Source organism: Bos indicus x Bos taurus, chromosome 8 (genome assembly GCF_003369695.1).
Source record: "Bos indicus x Bos taurus breed Angus x Brahman F1 hybrid chromosome 8, Bos_hybrid_MaternalHap_v2.0, whole genome shotgun sequence".
NCBI classification, from domain to species: Eukaryota; Metazoa; Chordata; class Mammalia; order Artiodactyla; family Bovidae; genus Bos; species Bos indicus x Bos taurus.
The window spans coordinates 53,473,595-53,487,849 of NC_040083.1; the positions used below are offsets into that span (position 1 = coordinate 53,473,595).

Below are 14,255 nucleotides of genomic sequence, written 5' to 3' on the forward strand. Positions count from 1 at the left end.
TGCTGGGAGAAATATCAATAACCTCAGATATGCAGATGACACCACCCTTATGGCAGAAAGTGAAGAGGAACTAAAAAGCCTCTTGATGAAAGTGAAAGAGGAGAGTGAAAAAGTTGGCTTAAAGTTCAACATTCAGAAAACTAAGATCATGGCATCCGGTCCCATCACTTCATGGCAGGTAGATGGGGAAACAGTGGAAACAGTGGCTGACTTTATTTTTCTGGGCTCCAAAATCACTGCAGATGGTGACTGCAGCCATGAAATTAAAAGACACTTACTCCTTGGAAGGAAAGTTATGACCAACCTAGATAGCATATTCAAAAGCAGAGACATTACTTTGCCAACAAACGTCCATCTAGTCAGGGCTATGGTTTTTCCAGTGGTCATGTATGGATGTGAGAGTTGGACTATAACGAAAGCTGAGTGCCAAAGAATTGATGCTTTTGAACTGTGGTTTTGGAGAAGACTCTTGAGAGTCCCTTGGACTGCAAGGAGATCCAACCAGTCCATCCTAAAGCATATCAGTCCTGGGTGTTCACTGGAAGGACTGATGTTGAAGCTGAAACTCCAATACTTTGGCCACCTGATGTGAAGAGCTGACTCATCTGAAAAGACCCTGATGCTGGAAAAGATTGAGGGCAGGAGGAGAAGGGGACGACAGAGGATGTGATGGTTGGATGGCATCAATGACTCAATGGACATGGGTTTGGGTGGACTCTGGGAGTTGGTGATAGACAGGGAGGCCTGGTGTGCTGCGGTTCATGGGGTTGCAAAGAGTCGGACACGACTGAGTGACTGAACTGAATTACGATTCTTACTTTATGCCGTGTAAGTTGTTTTTCACTCCACAGTGAGAATTTCTAATACTTTTAACCCCCAGGGGAATGTTAACAAATCGATAAACTCCTGCTAAAAGCCCCCAGACTAAATCCTAAATGAGACTAACATCAGGTTTTTATGACATCTTGCAAGGTGATGGACTGTGCAGAGAGGGAGGCACAATCCACTCTGCTCAGTAAAAACTCAAGTCTGTGGGGGAATGATGTGTCCCAGGAGACTGGTGTCACTTGCTTTTTAGTAATTCTCTAGGGCCTGGAGTTGCAAGTAAGAGAACAAAATAACAACATATGAGACACTGAATTTATCAGATATACACGTGAGGATCTGTTCACCTCTGAAGACAAGTTTAAAAGCAGTCTCAGGCTGCTGCTGCTGCTGCTGCTGCTAAGTCGCTTCAGTCGTGTCTGACTCTGTGTGACCCCACAGACAGCAGCCCACCAGGCTCCTCCATCCCTGGGATTCTCCAGGCAAGAACACTGGAGTGGGTTGTGACTGCCTTCTCCAATGCATGAAAGTGAAAAGTGAAAGTGAAGTTGCTCAGTCGTGTCCATCTGTGCGACCCCATGGACTGCAGCCTACCAGTCTCCTCCACCCATGGGATTTTCCAGGCAAGAGTACTAGAGTGGATTGCCACTGCCTTCTCCTGCAGTCTCAGGGAAGTGGTGCAATCATATGCTCCTCCTCTTGGGGTTAAAACCAGTCAATTGAAAGAGGATGTCAATTAAGGTTTTCACTCTCTTCCAAACACTAAAGCTCTTTATTAACCAGATGGGACTGCTTATACTTGAGGCCCAAGGAGGTTTCTGACTTGTTGTTGACCCCATATACCACTTCTCCTGAACAGAAAGCAATGAAGAGTGGCCTGGTGAGAGAGCTGGAACAGAGGGAGCAGAGATCAATGGGCCTACCTAGTCCCCACCCACAAGTCTGAGCAAGCTCTGGGAGTTGGTGAAGCTGGGGGAAGGGAAGCCTGGCATGCTGCAGTCCATGGAGTTGCAAACAGTCAGACACAACTGAGCGACTGAACTGACTGAGTCCCCACCCTTAGAGACATGGAAAAAGCAAAGGGTCACAGAGACCGAGGACAGTCTGCCTGAGAGTGAGCACAGTGGGTTGGTTGAGTGGTCTCCACGCAGTCACCCTGCCTCAAGTAAACGTGGCCACAGAAATGTCAGTCTTGCCCAGACCATTTGCTGTGAACTCTGTCACTCTGACGTACATATGGTGAAATCCTTACCTCCAATGTAAGTTTTCAAAAGCTAGGCCGTCAGGAGGTAACTGGGATTAACGTTTTTAAAAGAGACCTCACACCTTCTGCTATGTGAGGACACAGCAAGAGGATGGCCATCTATGAACCACGAGGCAGGCGCTCACCAGATGCTGAAACTGCCCAAGGCTTGATCCTCCCAGCCCCAGGGCTGTGAGAAACAAATATCTGTCATTTATAAGCCACCTGGTCTATGGTGTTTTGTTACCTAAGCTGAAACAGACTTTTCACTGTTCTCTTTTTTTTTTTCACTTTTCACTGAAACTCACTGATCAGGTGAGTTGCTCCTCCCAAGCCTGTAATCAGTGAAGAGGTGGAGTGCTAATCTCTATCTTGATCTCTGGCCTGGGCTGAAGGAGAGGCTCCCTGCTCCCCACCGTGTAAATCACAAGCAGAATGGTGGAACCAAGATCATCAGAAAAGGACTGGTTCAGGCTATTGTTGAGGGGGTCTCACACCTCTAATCCTTAACATCCCATATTGATTCTCACACAAATCCAACAGCAAAAACACACAAATTCTGATTAAAACATAGGCAGAGGATCTGAAGAGACATTTTTCCAAAGAAGACATACAGATGGCCAATAGTAACTACGTGAAAAGATGCTCAACAACACTAATCGTCAGGGAAATGCAAATCTAAATACTGTGAGGCATCACCTCACGCCTGTCAGAATGGTTAGCATCAAAAAGCCAAAAAAAAAAGTAGGGGCGAGGATTGGAGGAAAGGGAACCCTTGTGGACAGTTGGTAGAGCTGTTAAAGTGGTGCAGCTGCTATGGAAAACAGTAAGGAAGTTCCTCAAAAAATGAAAAACCGAACTATTATATGATCTAGCAATTCCACTTTTGGGTATGTATCTGAAGGAAATAAAAACACTAACTTGAAAAGATATCTACACACCCATGTTCACTGCAACATTATTTACACTAGCTAAGACATGGAAGCAAACTGCATCATCAATGGATGAATGGATCAAGAAAACTGACATATATATAATATACATACATGTATATGTATAATTATTTATGTATAATGTGTATATATGCATATATAGCACATTTAATATACACACGTCAGTTCTTTACAATGTGTATATGTATAATATATATAACACATGCACACATACATATACATGTAATGGAATGTTATTCAGCCATAAAAAAGAAAACCATGCCAATTACAACAAAATAGATGAACCTTGAGGGTATTATGCTAAGTGGAATAAATCAGACAGAGAAAGACATACCATATAATCTCATTTATGTTGATTCTTAAAAACAGGGGTTTCCCTGGTGGCTCAGGGACAAAGAATTCACCTGCCAATTTAGGAGACATGCATTGTCTAGGAAGATTCCACATACTGCTGAGCAACTAAGCCTGTGCATCACAACTACTGAGCTTGTGCTCTGCAACAAGAGAAGCCACAACGATGAGAAGCCTGAGCGCTGCAACTAGAGAGCAGCCCCTGCTTGCCACAACTAGAGAAAGTCTGCGTGCAGCAACAGAGACCCAGCACAGCCCAAACTAACTAACTAACTTAAACAAACAAAAAAATAAAAACAAGTATAGATACGGAGAACAGATTGGTTACCAGAGGTAGGGAGGCAGAAGATGGGTGAAACAGGTAAAGGTGGTTAAAAGGTACAAACTTCCAATTATAAAATTAGTAAGTCCTGGGGATGTAACATACAGCGTGATGACTACAGTTAACAAGACCATATTATATATTTGTAAGCTGCTAAGACAGTAGATCTTAAAAGTCCTCATCACAAGAAAAGAAGTTAAAACTGTGAGGTGATGGATGTTATCTAGACTTATTGTGGTGATCATTTTGCAATATATACAAACACTGGGTCACTATGCTGTACACCTGGAACTAATGTTATCTGCCACCTGCATCTGCATGCGTGCTCAGTGGTGTCCGGCTCTTTGTGACCCCATGGACTATAGTCCATTAGGCTCCTCTACGCAAGGAATTTTCCAGGCAAGAATATTGATGTGGGTTGCTGTTTTCTCCTCCAGGGGATCTTCCCAACCCAGGAGGGATCAAGTTCTTTACCACTGAGCCACCAGGGAAGCACAGGTCTATGGATGAGCGCCTAAGAGTGGTTAAAAAGAGGCTGGGGTCACATACGCAGGAAAGGTTTGAGTGGGGAAGGCTTAAAAGCAATGTAGTTCTGAGTTGACTCGAGAGATGGAGAGATTACAAGGAAAAAAGAAGAGCAAAAGCAAAAGAGAATTGAAATCCAGGACCAACTGGAGGGACCTGTGATGATTCTGTGTAAAACATTTTGTGGTATTCTGATCTCTGCAACTTAGGTATCAAGTAAGAAAATTTTCCATGTTGAGACTGTGAAACAATTCCTCTTCATTTACATTTTACAGTGGGGGCTGGGAGGCATAAACACACTGGGCCCCATGAAGAACGTATGCACTCCTGCCCCCGCCAGTCATGAAAGAAGCTGCTGGCTCCCACTGCCTGCCTGTCTCCAGGGCTGGCAGGGAGCAGAGGCCAACAGGAAGCTCTATCAGACATCTCCAGTGTGGCTTGCAGAGAGACATAATTACCTGCCTGGAGGTAAGCAGCCTCTGCCTTCCTTCCTTTTGGCTCTCGTACAAATCTCCCTCCTATCAAGAAAAAGGCCAGATCCTGTGGACGTGGCCCAAGATCCCTACAGGAAGTTGGCTTTCTTCAGGCTATGACTTTGCCCAAAACTCTGCACAAAAAATTATCAACGGGCCTCAAGGGACACTAGTTCATGTCTCTAGCCCTTGTAGTCCTGCTGCCAGTGACAGCATGGGTTGGCACTCTGCCAAGGTGGTATTTCCCTCCAGCAAGAACCAGCATTAAACCAGAGATCTGAACATCAGTTTTCCTAACTTTTGCAAGTCATTACTTTGCCAGTAAATACAAGTTCTCACACTTTGCAAAGAATACAATTTAAATGAGACCCTCATTCATTTCTATGATCCAAGTCACCCACCTGCCAGCCTCTCCCTGTCGCTATTTCCCCTTCATATCAGAGCCTTATTTATTTATATTCTCCGTAAGGTCTAGAACATAGCCTTTAACTAGACACAAGAAATAAGCGTGAAGACTGCTCAATCACCACTGAGGGCCTTACAGTCATCTAGGAGTTGTTCTCAGCTGCTCTCTGAGGTAGGATGCACTCCAGACACAATGGGATGCAGCTTTTCAGGGCTCAGAGATGCAGACGGTCTGAGTGATCCACAAATGCACTAACTGATGCCAGAACTTGGGTCAAGGGCCTGTGATTCTTTGCTTATAACTTGTGTTCACAATTCAGTGATTCTGCATATCCTGAGCTTTCTTCTAAAAAAGGCCAAGTGACACACTTGATTTAAATGAGTGAGGTCCAGATACATGGACAGAGTGGTTACGTCGGCATTTTGGTAAAGTAACAGGCTATTTAGCCAAAGGGAAAGATACACATTTTATCACTCCTTAAATATTCTTCAGTTACAAGTTAAGACATCTGCTGGTCATACAATCACGCTCAATTTTAATGCCTAGCTGTTTGTAAGGCTGCGTCTATATACTGTGCATGATGAAAAATGTGCTGCCAAGGTACGTTCCACAAGGTACCAGTTTTATTAGCATCATTTCTGCTTCTGAAAGTGATCAGGAAAGGAGATTATTAGGATACAGGATACAGGATTATTAGGATATGCATTTTAAATACCACTCTTCACTCTTACTGCCATGACAAGCTTCACTATTTCTTCTGTCACAATTTATCAAAGAATACCTCATAAATTACTTTATTAAAGGTTATTTTAAAAGAGCAAAGACTAGTTGACTTTTAATGTAATGATTCATAATAATATCAAATTTGAATCAATCATTATCATTTGTAGTTTATCAAACACTGAATACTTTGAAAAACTCACATCCTTAACAAGGACTTAGGAACACACTCTCAGGTATTGATTTCATTTACATATGTCACTTGGGTAAATAAATGTACCAACTCAAAAGACAGGAACTCCAAAGCCTTTATGAAAAAAAAAATTTGCAAGCCTGGTCTGCATCTCTTTCTTTCCTTGATTATTTAGGAAAAAGCTTGATGTACTTTGTATCTCCAGTAGGATCTCATTGATATGTGTCAGAGCTGACATCTGCGCACATTCAAAACACCTGTGCTGAGCTCCTGTTGCTGGGGGGAGGTGGGAGTGGGAAGGGCCAGGACTGTGAGCTCCCTTGGTTTGAAACATGACTCTTGTGACCTTGGGCAAGTGACTGCACCTCAGTTTCCTCGTATCTCCCAGGTTTGGGAGGACAGAATGGAATGCTGCATGCAAAGCGCTCAGCTGTGAGCCCAGCACATAGCAGTTTTCTATAGTGTACTATCAGACATGGCAAAATTGCTATGTAAGAACCTCCTGGTAAGGTGATCGCTGACCTCAAATCTTTAGCCAAACTATAAATCCAGTAAAATCTATTTCCTGAAATTGCACAAAGTTAATCTATCCATGGTTTCAAGTTCAGATACATCTGATTTATAAAAAACTGGAAAAATCATCCAGGTTTCTGCCAAATGCTTAGTCAGTTTCTTCCTAAGATTCTCCACATGTTAAGGGGGAGTATCTTCAAAATCTCTATAAATGGTTAATACTTATATAATTGGTCTATCCAAAACGATTGTTCTCTTGCTCTCTGTACATCCCCTGCTTGACCAGTCCCTGCTTGAAGGACACGGTACTCACATGACTGACCTTCCCTCTTAATCACAGAACCTAAACATACTTGCCCCTAGGCCTCAGCTAGTGATTGTTCTAATCTGTGGATCAGAACATCTCCACTGTGATAGTTTATCAAAGGGCCTCCAGAGAAGGGCACACCCATCTGCTTTCCCTGGTAACTGATGAGCCAACCTAATGTCAATTCCCCTTGTAATGGTTAGCCTCCCTCCACCCTTGGGTAGAGAAGACTGCTGCTTTGTCCCGCCTGCTGTCTGCCGCCACAGTGGGATTTCACTGCAGGGCCCCTGAACTTCAGATGTGTAAGATCCCCCATCTATGAAACCATTAAGATGTCTCTGTTGCTGACTCAGGGCTGTTGCCTAATTCTTGGAACTGGCAAATACTGGACTTGTAGGTGTGCAGCCCGACAACTCTCAACCCCAGAGTAAACCAAGAAAACAACTGATTAATATGTAAGTGGAGCATTTGTAATGAGAAATAATTAAGGACAGCTCCCTAGCCATCCCACTTCTGCTATCCAAATTGACAACAGGAAGAGAAATAATAAAGATACTAAACTTGGCCGGACAGATATCATTTCCTCTGTAATTTTCTTAGTCTTTGCAAATATTTGCAAGTGATTATTGGAGATCAAATTTGGCAAACTCTTTAGGCTTGAAGACAGGTCCTGAAGGTTTTAATAGTATAATTTCTACCCGTGCATGAACTGATGTCTTCTACCTGCACGGGATGTTTAGAGAAGCAAAGAAACACAGCACATTTGCCTGTGACCTCCAGGTCTAAGGTTTCTAGCAGAGATGAGGTCACAGAGCAGGCAGGCCCTTGTGCAATGAACTCGTGCAGACCAGAGCGTGTTGTAGGAGAGCAGGGAGGACAGAAAAGGGAAGACAGAGAGATTGGAGGGACAGGGCAAGGAGAAGCAGTCACTGTCAGACTAAGGAGACCCCAGAGCCTCAACACAGGTGAGAAGAAATATGACAAATGATGTAGAAGCCCACAGTCCCATAGCTTACAGAAGACAGGACTACTTCCTTTCATATTTTCTAATATTCTACTTCAGGGCTTCTCTGGTGGCTCAGTGGTAAAGCAACAACAAGTGACCAAATAGCAACCTCCTTTCAAAGACTATTTTATAGCACATTGATCTGGCTATTGTTTAATTTCAATAGCTACAATATACCCTGCGCTCCAAGTCCTACTAACTGTATGCTTAATGCCAGTAAGCCAAAATCTATCCTTAACTTATATATGCGAATTCCTTCTTTTTTTCCCATAGTGTTAGCTGCTCAGTCGTGCCTGACTTTTTGCAACTGCATGGATTGTAGCCCGCCAGGCTCCTCTGTCCATGGAATTCTCCAGGCAAGAATACTGGAGTTAGTTGCCATGCCCTCCAGGGGATCTTCCCAACCAGGGATTGAACCAGGTCTCCTGCATTGCAGGAAGATTCTTTACCATCTGAGCCACCAGAGGAGCCTATAAGGCTCCTCAATTACTGAGCTAGGATTCAGACAGTTCATGACTTGAGTAGTCACACCATTGACTTTTCAATTCACTGACCTTCCCCCCATCTTTCCTGTAATCCACCCATACCTCAAACTGAAAAAGGATTCTGCAGACTGTACTAGAGCTGTAAGCAAGGAGCAAAGTGTGTTTGAGTGCCAGCTTCCTTTGTTTCACTTGTCCACTTTCTGGTTCTATAGTTAATGAATAGGGACCTGGCCAAATTGCTGGAGAAGTTGGATAAAGAGAAATAGAAACAGGCTGTCGGGATGTAGAGGTAAGAGATTAAAATGAAAACAGGCATGGACAATACAACTGAGCTTGTAAACACTGAACAGCCTGAAAAGGTCCAAGGAAGATTTGACTGATCTACACAAAGCAATCACGTACATATTAGTACATCAGATTGAATCTGAATAAATTCCTAGTGTGTTAGTAAAGTCTGGGAAAAACAGCAGTAAAATGAAATAATCTAAGCAATTAAGTAAAATATCTCCTTTGCTGACTTAAAATTTTTTCAGGGATGAGTCAAATTTGGCCCAGAAACATGTGGTTGCCTAATTCTTTGCCCAACGCAATAGGTGTTACGTAGGAGTTTGGTTTGTCTTGTGTCCACAGAGATAAGCTCAAAGAACTCGTACGGACTGCATTTTTGAGCCCTGTTCAATGCGGGTACTACCTGACCTGACTCATCCCTGATCACACATCAAAGGTCTTGCCATTAATTCTTGGTTCCTAAGCCTTTTCTCTCTTCTTCCACTGCAGAAGGATCCGACAATAGGTAAAAATGGAAAATTAAGACAGGAAATAAGTCTGGAATTGGAGCAGATAAAGTGAACACATAACAAAAAGTTACAGAGAAAGGAGATGTAACGTATTCTTAAAAGGAATACATATTCTAAAACTAAGCCCCTTGTAAAGTAAGTTTGGAGTATTTTATTCCTAAGGCTTTTTTTTAAACATCTTTAAACAATAAAAATTGTTTAAAAATCTTTATTTTCAGGAACAATATTTGATGAAATATTTCAGACTGTGACATGTATTTTTGGCTATTTGAATGTTATTATTTATTTTGTACAAGGTCTAATATTAATAATAATACCTAATATTTGTTTTAGTGTGCATATATACTAGACATTGTTCAAAGGATTTTAGTATGTGAAGGGAGTTGGCAGTCTTTTCTGTAAAGGACTAGACAGTACATATTTTAGGCTTTGCAGGACACACTGTCTCTATTGTAACAACTTAACTGCCCATGGATCAGTACAGCATCTCTAGACAATATACAAATGTATGAGTGAGGCTAGGTTCCAATAAAACTGAGTTTTATAATCATTTTCATGTGTCACAAAATATTATTATTATTTTGACTCTTTTCCCAACCATTTACAAATGTAAAAACCAATTTTAGCTTGCAAGGTGTACATGAACAGATGGGGGGCTGGATTTGGCCTGAGGGCCAGTCTGCTGACCCTTGGTGTAGAACAGTATTTAATTCACACACCAAGCCTAAGCAGAAGGCATTGCTGTGACTCCTGTTTCCTAGGTGGGAGACTGATACAAAGCAAGTTAAAGTGACACACCTAGTATGTAGTTACAAAACTATCTGAATCATTAGCAAATTTATATCTATATGTTTTATATTCAATTTATGTTCAGAAAATTTATAATGTATGACAAAGCACATATATCTTTGCTGTAATATCCTTCATCTTATATTTTCCCCCCTATTTACCTTTTTTTCTATAATTTTTAGTCAGATACTGAGGTTCTAAAGTTATTTTCCTTTTCTTCTCCCCAGGAAAAAGTTTCCATTTTCTTTCTTTCTACAGCATGGAGGAGGATAAAACATGAGAAAGACATTCAGTGTTTTAATTCATTTGCTTGATTTTCAGGGTCAGGGCAATAGATCTATTTACTCAGATGTTGCACACATGTAAAAATGCCTTTCCAGTTGTTTTAACACCATACATCTTGCATTTTAAACCAATAAAGTTATTGTGGAATAGTCCTCATTTGAAGATGGGAGATATATTTTTCATATTACTTTAAGTAGCTTCTTAAAAAAGTTAATTCTACAAACATTCTTAGTTAATAAAAAAACATTATTAAGAATCTATGTGTGGATTGGCTCTGTCTCTGCTTTTACTCTTTTCTTCCAGAGGACTGAAGACAACATGGAGGAAGGGCAGGGAAAATAAACACAAAAAATTCAAACCACTCAACTTCGGTTTGTGTGTCTACTAAAACACGATTATAGGATTTGAAGGTAAACTTTTGGCTAAAATTCTGTTGCATGCATTATTGCAGTTTTCAGCGATCTGTTTGATCCCTGTTCTATCACCAATGCTTTTGTTTTGACACTGCACACTAGAACTAAGTCTTGGCACTTTTTAAAAGCAGTGTCTACTGTCTGCTTAAAAAAAATCAGTATCCGCATCTTGAATGACTTATTCGGAGGCACAAGAAATTCACCAGATGAATTTTACCCAAGGCTGTGGGCCAATTCAAGAGATCCCTCCTTGAAAAACAATAAAGTACTCAATTATGCTTTAGACTAAAACACTTTAAGAAACAATAGGCTCTTTCCCTTTTGTAATTCCCAGCATTTTGTATAATATGCACATGACAGGAATTAACAGAAGGTACAACGGATATATTATAAAATTCATAAAGATTAACTATTATTTTTCCACCAAAAAAGCATTAATTCCACCAATGAAAAACTGAAAACTGGTTGTAAACTGCTAAAGTGGAAAGTTTCAATATTCTGACCAAGAGAAGAGTTTGCTTCTTCTCTTTGTTCTTTATTCTGACAAAACCTTGATGAATTATTTTCAATGAAATGTTTTTTACAAAACATTTGCAATATAATCTTATTACTAAATTGTGCAATCAGACAAAAAAAATTTAAAGTATCAATGTTCCACTATGTAAGGAAAATCGTATTCTGCAGGTGATGAGAAGGTATAAGATCTCTCCCAGAAACTAAAAACCAAGTGAGATCTGAGACAAGTCCAACAAAAACACCATTTGAATAAAACCAACAGAAACCTTAAAAACATACAGAATCAACTTCTTTTACAGTGAAAGAAAAGAGGTGGGAGGTGTGGGTGAACAATTCAAGTATCATGAAGAAAGCAACTTTGAAAGACATGAAGGAAGACTTGGAAAGACGAGCACATGAGCAAACAGCAATTCTCATGGGAAAATCTGTGCCTGTGGTCACAGACACACCATTGTTAGACTCACATGGTGTTACCATGGAGATTCAGTGGGAGAGGGCACACGACTGGCACACAGCCTTGAAAGAGTACATCCAACTTAAAACCTTTGTGGTTAAGTAACTTTTCAGGTATCTGGACAATACAAAGGTGTTAAGAAATTTATGAACCCACAATCCTATTGCGTTGGAGACTTGATGAGAGATAAAAGGAGAAACAATTAGAACTAATTCTACAGTTGAAAAGGACCAGATGAGGGAAATGGACACCACAGATCTCTAAAGTGCCAGAGGCTGAGTGAGGCAACAATAGCTCAACTTTAAGGATGGATGTGTGTTGTAAACTGGCTAACATTGAATTGATGCTCAATGTCCACTGTGTCTGATCATCTTTTCAGATTGACTTGTGCCAAACTTGTCAAATATTCAATACATTTTTAAAGCTTTGCAAGTTTATAAGCTATAAATTTCATTCAACTCTAAGAACATCTGAAATCCCCCAATCTCTCTCTTCCACCCCACCAATATTTTCATCTTCCTGCATGCATGCTTAAATCACTTCAGCTGTGTCCAACTCTGTGTGACCCCATGGACTAGAGCCTGCCAGGCTTCTCTGTTCCTGGAATTCTCCAGGCAAGAATACTGGAGTGGGTTGCCATGCCCTCCTCCAGGGGACCTTCCAGACCCAGGGATTGAACCTGTGTCTCTTCTGTCTCCTGCATTGGCAGGTGGGTTCTTTACCACTAGCACCACCTGGGAAGCCCCTAAAGCCAAGTAAATAAGTAAGAACTGCTATTCCTGATCTAGCTCTGTGTCCCCAGTGGAAGTTCAGAAACAAAGTAGAATGGATTTTGGGTGATAGTGACCATGTGCTCATTCATGGCTGTGATAAAAGAAGAGGTGCATAAGTCTTATACCTGTATGTTTTCATGACTTTAGGAGTTTAATAAAATTAGGATCAGGGTGGATGGTGGAAATTACATGATGTCTAATCAAAATGAAACACCAACAAAGTCTAATGAAAAAACAGAAACAAATCTAGCTGCAGATGTGTTAAGAATATATGTCAGATATGTCATGTCTGCACTGATCCAGAAAGGATGCTGAAAGTTATCATACACCTTTTCATATGTCAGGCAGGCTAAGACTCTATCAGTGCTAACTTTTCACTGAGAACAGAAGACTGGAACTGCACTGGTCCTAGGAGACGAAGAAGAACCCAGTGGAGTCAAGCTCTATAACTCATGGCTGTATAGAAACTGAGACTGGTGAGAGGAACAGCAGGGTTATGCCATTTTTATACTTCTCAAACCTGGACTCCTAACTCAGAGAACTGCCTGGAGAGGACACATGGAGAAGAAAGCTGCTTACTGTTTCATTATTGTAAAATATGGGCTTCCCAGGTGGCTCAGTGGTAAAGAATCTGCCTGCCAAGCAGGAGATGCAGGTTCAATCCCTGGGTCAGGAAGATCCTCTGAAGAAGGAAATAGCAACTCACTCCAGTATTCTTGCCTGGGAAATCCCATGGACAGAGGAGCCTGGCCGGCTATAGTCCATGGGGTTGCAAAAAGAGTTAGGTATGACTTAGTGACTAAACAACAATAACTGTAAAATACTTAGGAATTCCAAACCTTTGAAAAAAATTTCCAGCATGAAAGAGAAACCTAAGCAAAGAGAGAGGAAGAAAAAGAAGGAAGGAAGAAAAAGAAACCTTAGGTAAGAAATCAATGGAAAAAACTGAAAATACATTGAAAAGGGAAAAAAAAAAAAAAAAAAAAAAACCCTCAGGAAGACATTCCTGAAACTGCTGCTGCTGCTGCTAGATCGCTTCAGTCGTGTCCAACTCTGTGCGACCCCATGGACTGCAGCCCACCAGGCTCCCCCGTCCCCGGGATTCTCCAGGCAAGAACACTGGAGTGGGTTGCCATTTCCTTCTCCAATGCATCAAAGTGGAAAGTGAAAGTAAAGTCGCTCAGTCCTGTCTGACTCTTAGTGACCCCATGGACTGCAGCCTACCAGACTCCTCCACCCATGGGATTTTCCAGGCAAGAGTACTGGAGTGGGGTGCCATTGCCTTCTCCCTTCTTGAAACTAAAAGGATACTAAATTAAAAGGGAACATATGGAGAATAAAAAGAGCTCTGAGAGGTTTTTAAAAAAGATCTATAAAAGCTAAAATACAAACAATCAAAAAAGATAGTTTGGAAGATTACTTCAGGAAATTTGTCAGGCAGTAAAAAGAAATAGAAAATTGGAGAGAACAGTTCAGAAAAATAAAAAGCAAAAGTAGTTCTCCATTTAGTCAAAAGAAGTTATAGCAAAAGAACACAGAAAATTTTCATGTGAGTTCTAAGTAAAATTTCTTATAATTAAATTTCTAGGTAAAAGGGTCCCAGAAGAGCTGAGGGGAGGAGAGGTAGGAAGAGAGCTACAGCAAAACAAATCTTTCCTCAAATTCGAGAATACCTAGGAGAAGGCGATGGCACCCCACTGCAGTACTCTTGCTTGGAAAATCCCATGGACAGAGGAGCCTGGTGGGCTGCAGTCCATGGGGTCGCTGAGAGTCGGACACGACTGAGCGACTTCACTTTCACTTTTCACTTTCATGCATTGGAGAAGGAAATGGCAACCCACTCCAGTGTTCTTGCCTGGAGAATCCCAGGGACGGGAGAGCCTGGTGGGCTGCCGTCTATAGGGTC

At 41.4% G+C, this 14,255-nt stretch overlaps 1 protein-coding gene across 1 annotated transcript in view; it reads right to left on the minus strand.

The window, feature by feature from the left end:
• The window catches only part of GNAQ (G protein subunit alpha q), a 313,040-nt gene that overhangs the window by 16,085 nt on the left and 282,700 nt on the right, over positions 1–14,255 (minus strand). The window lies entirely within an intron of this gene.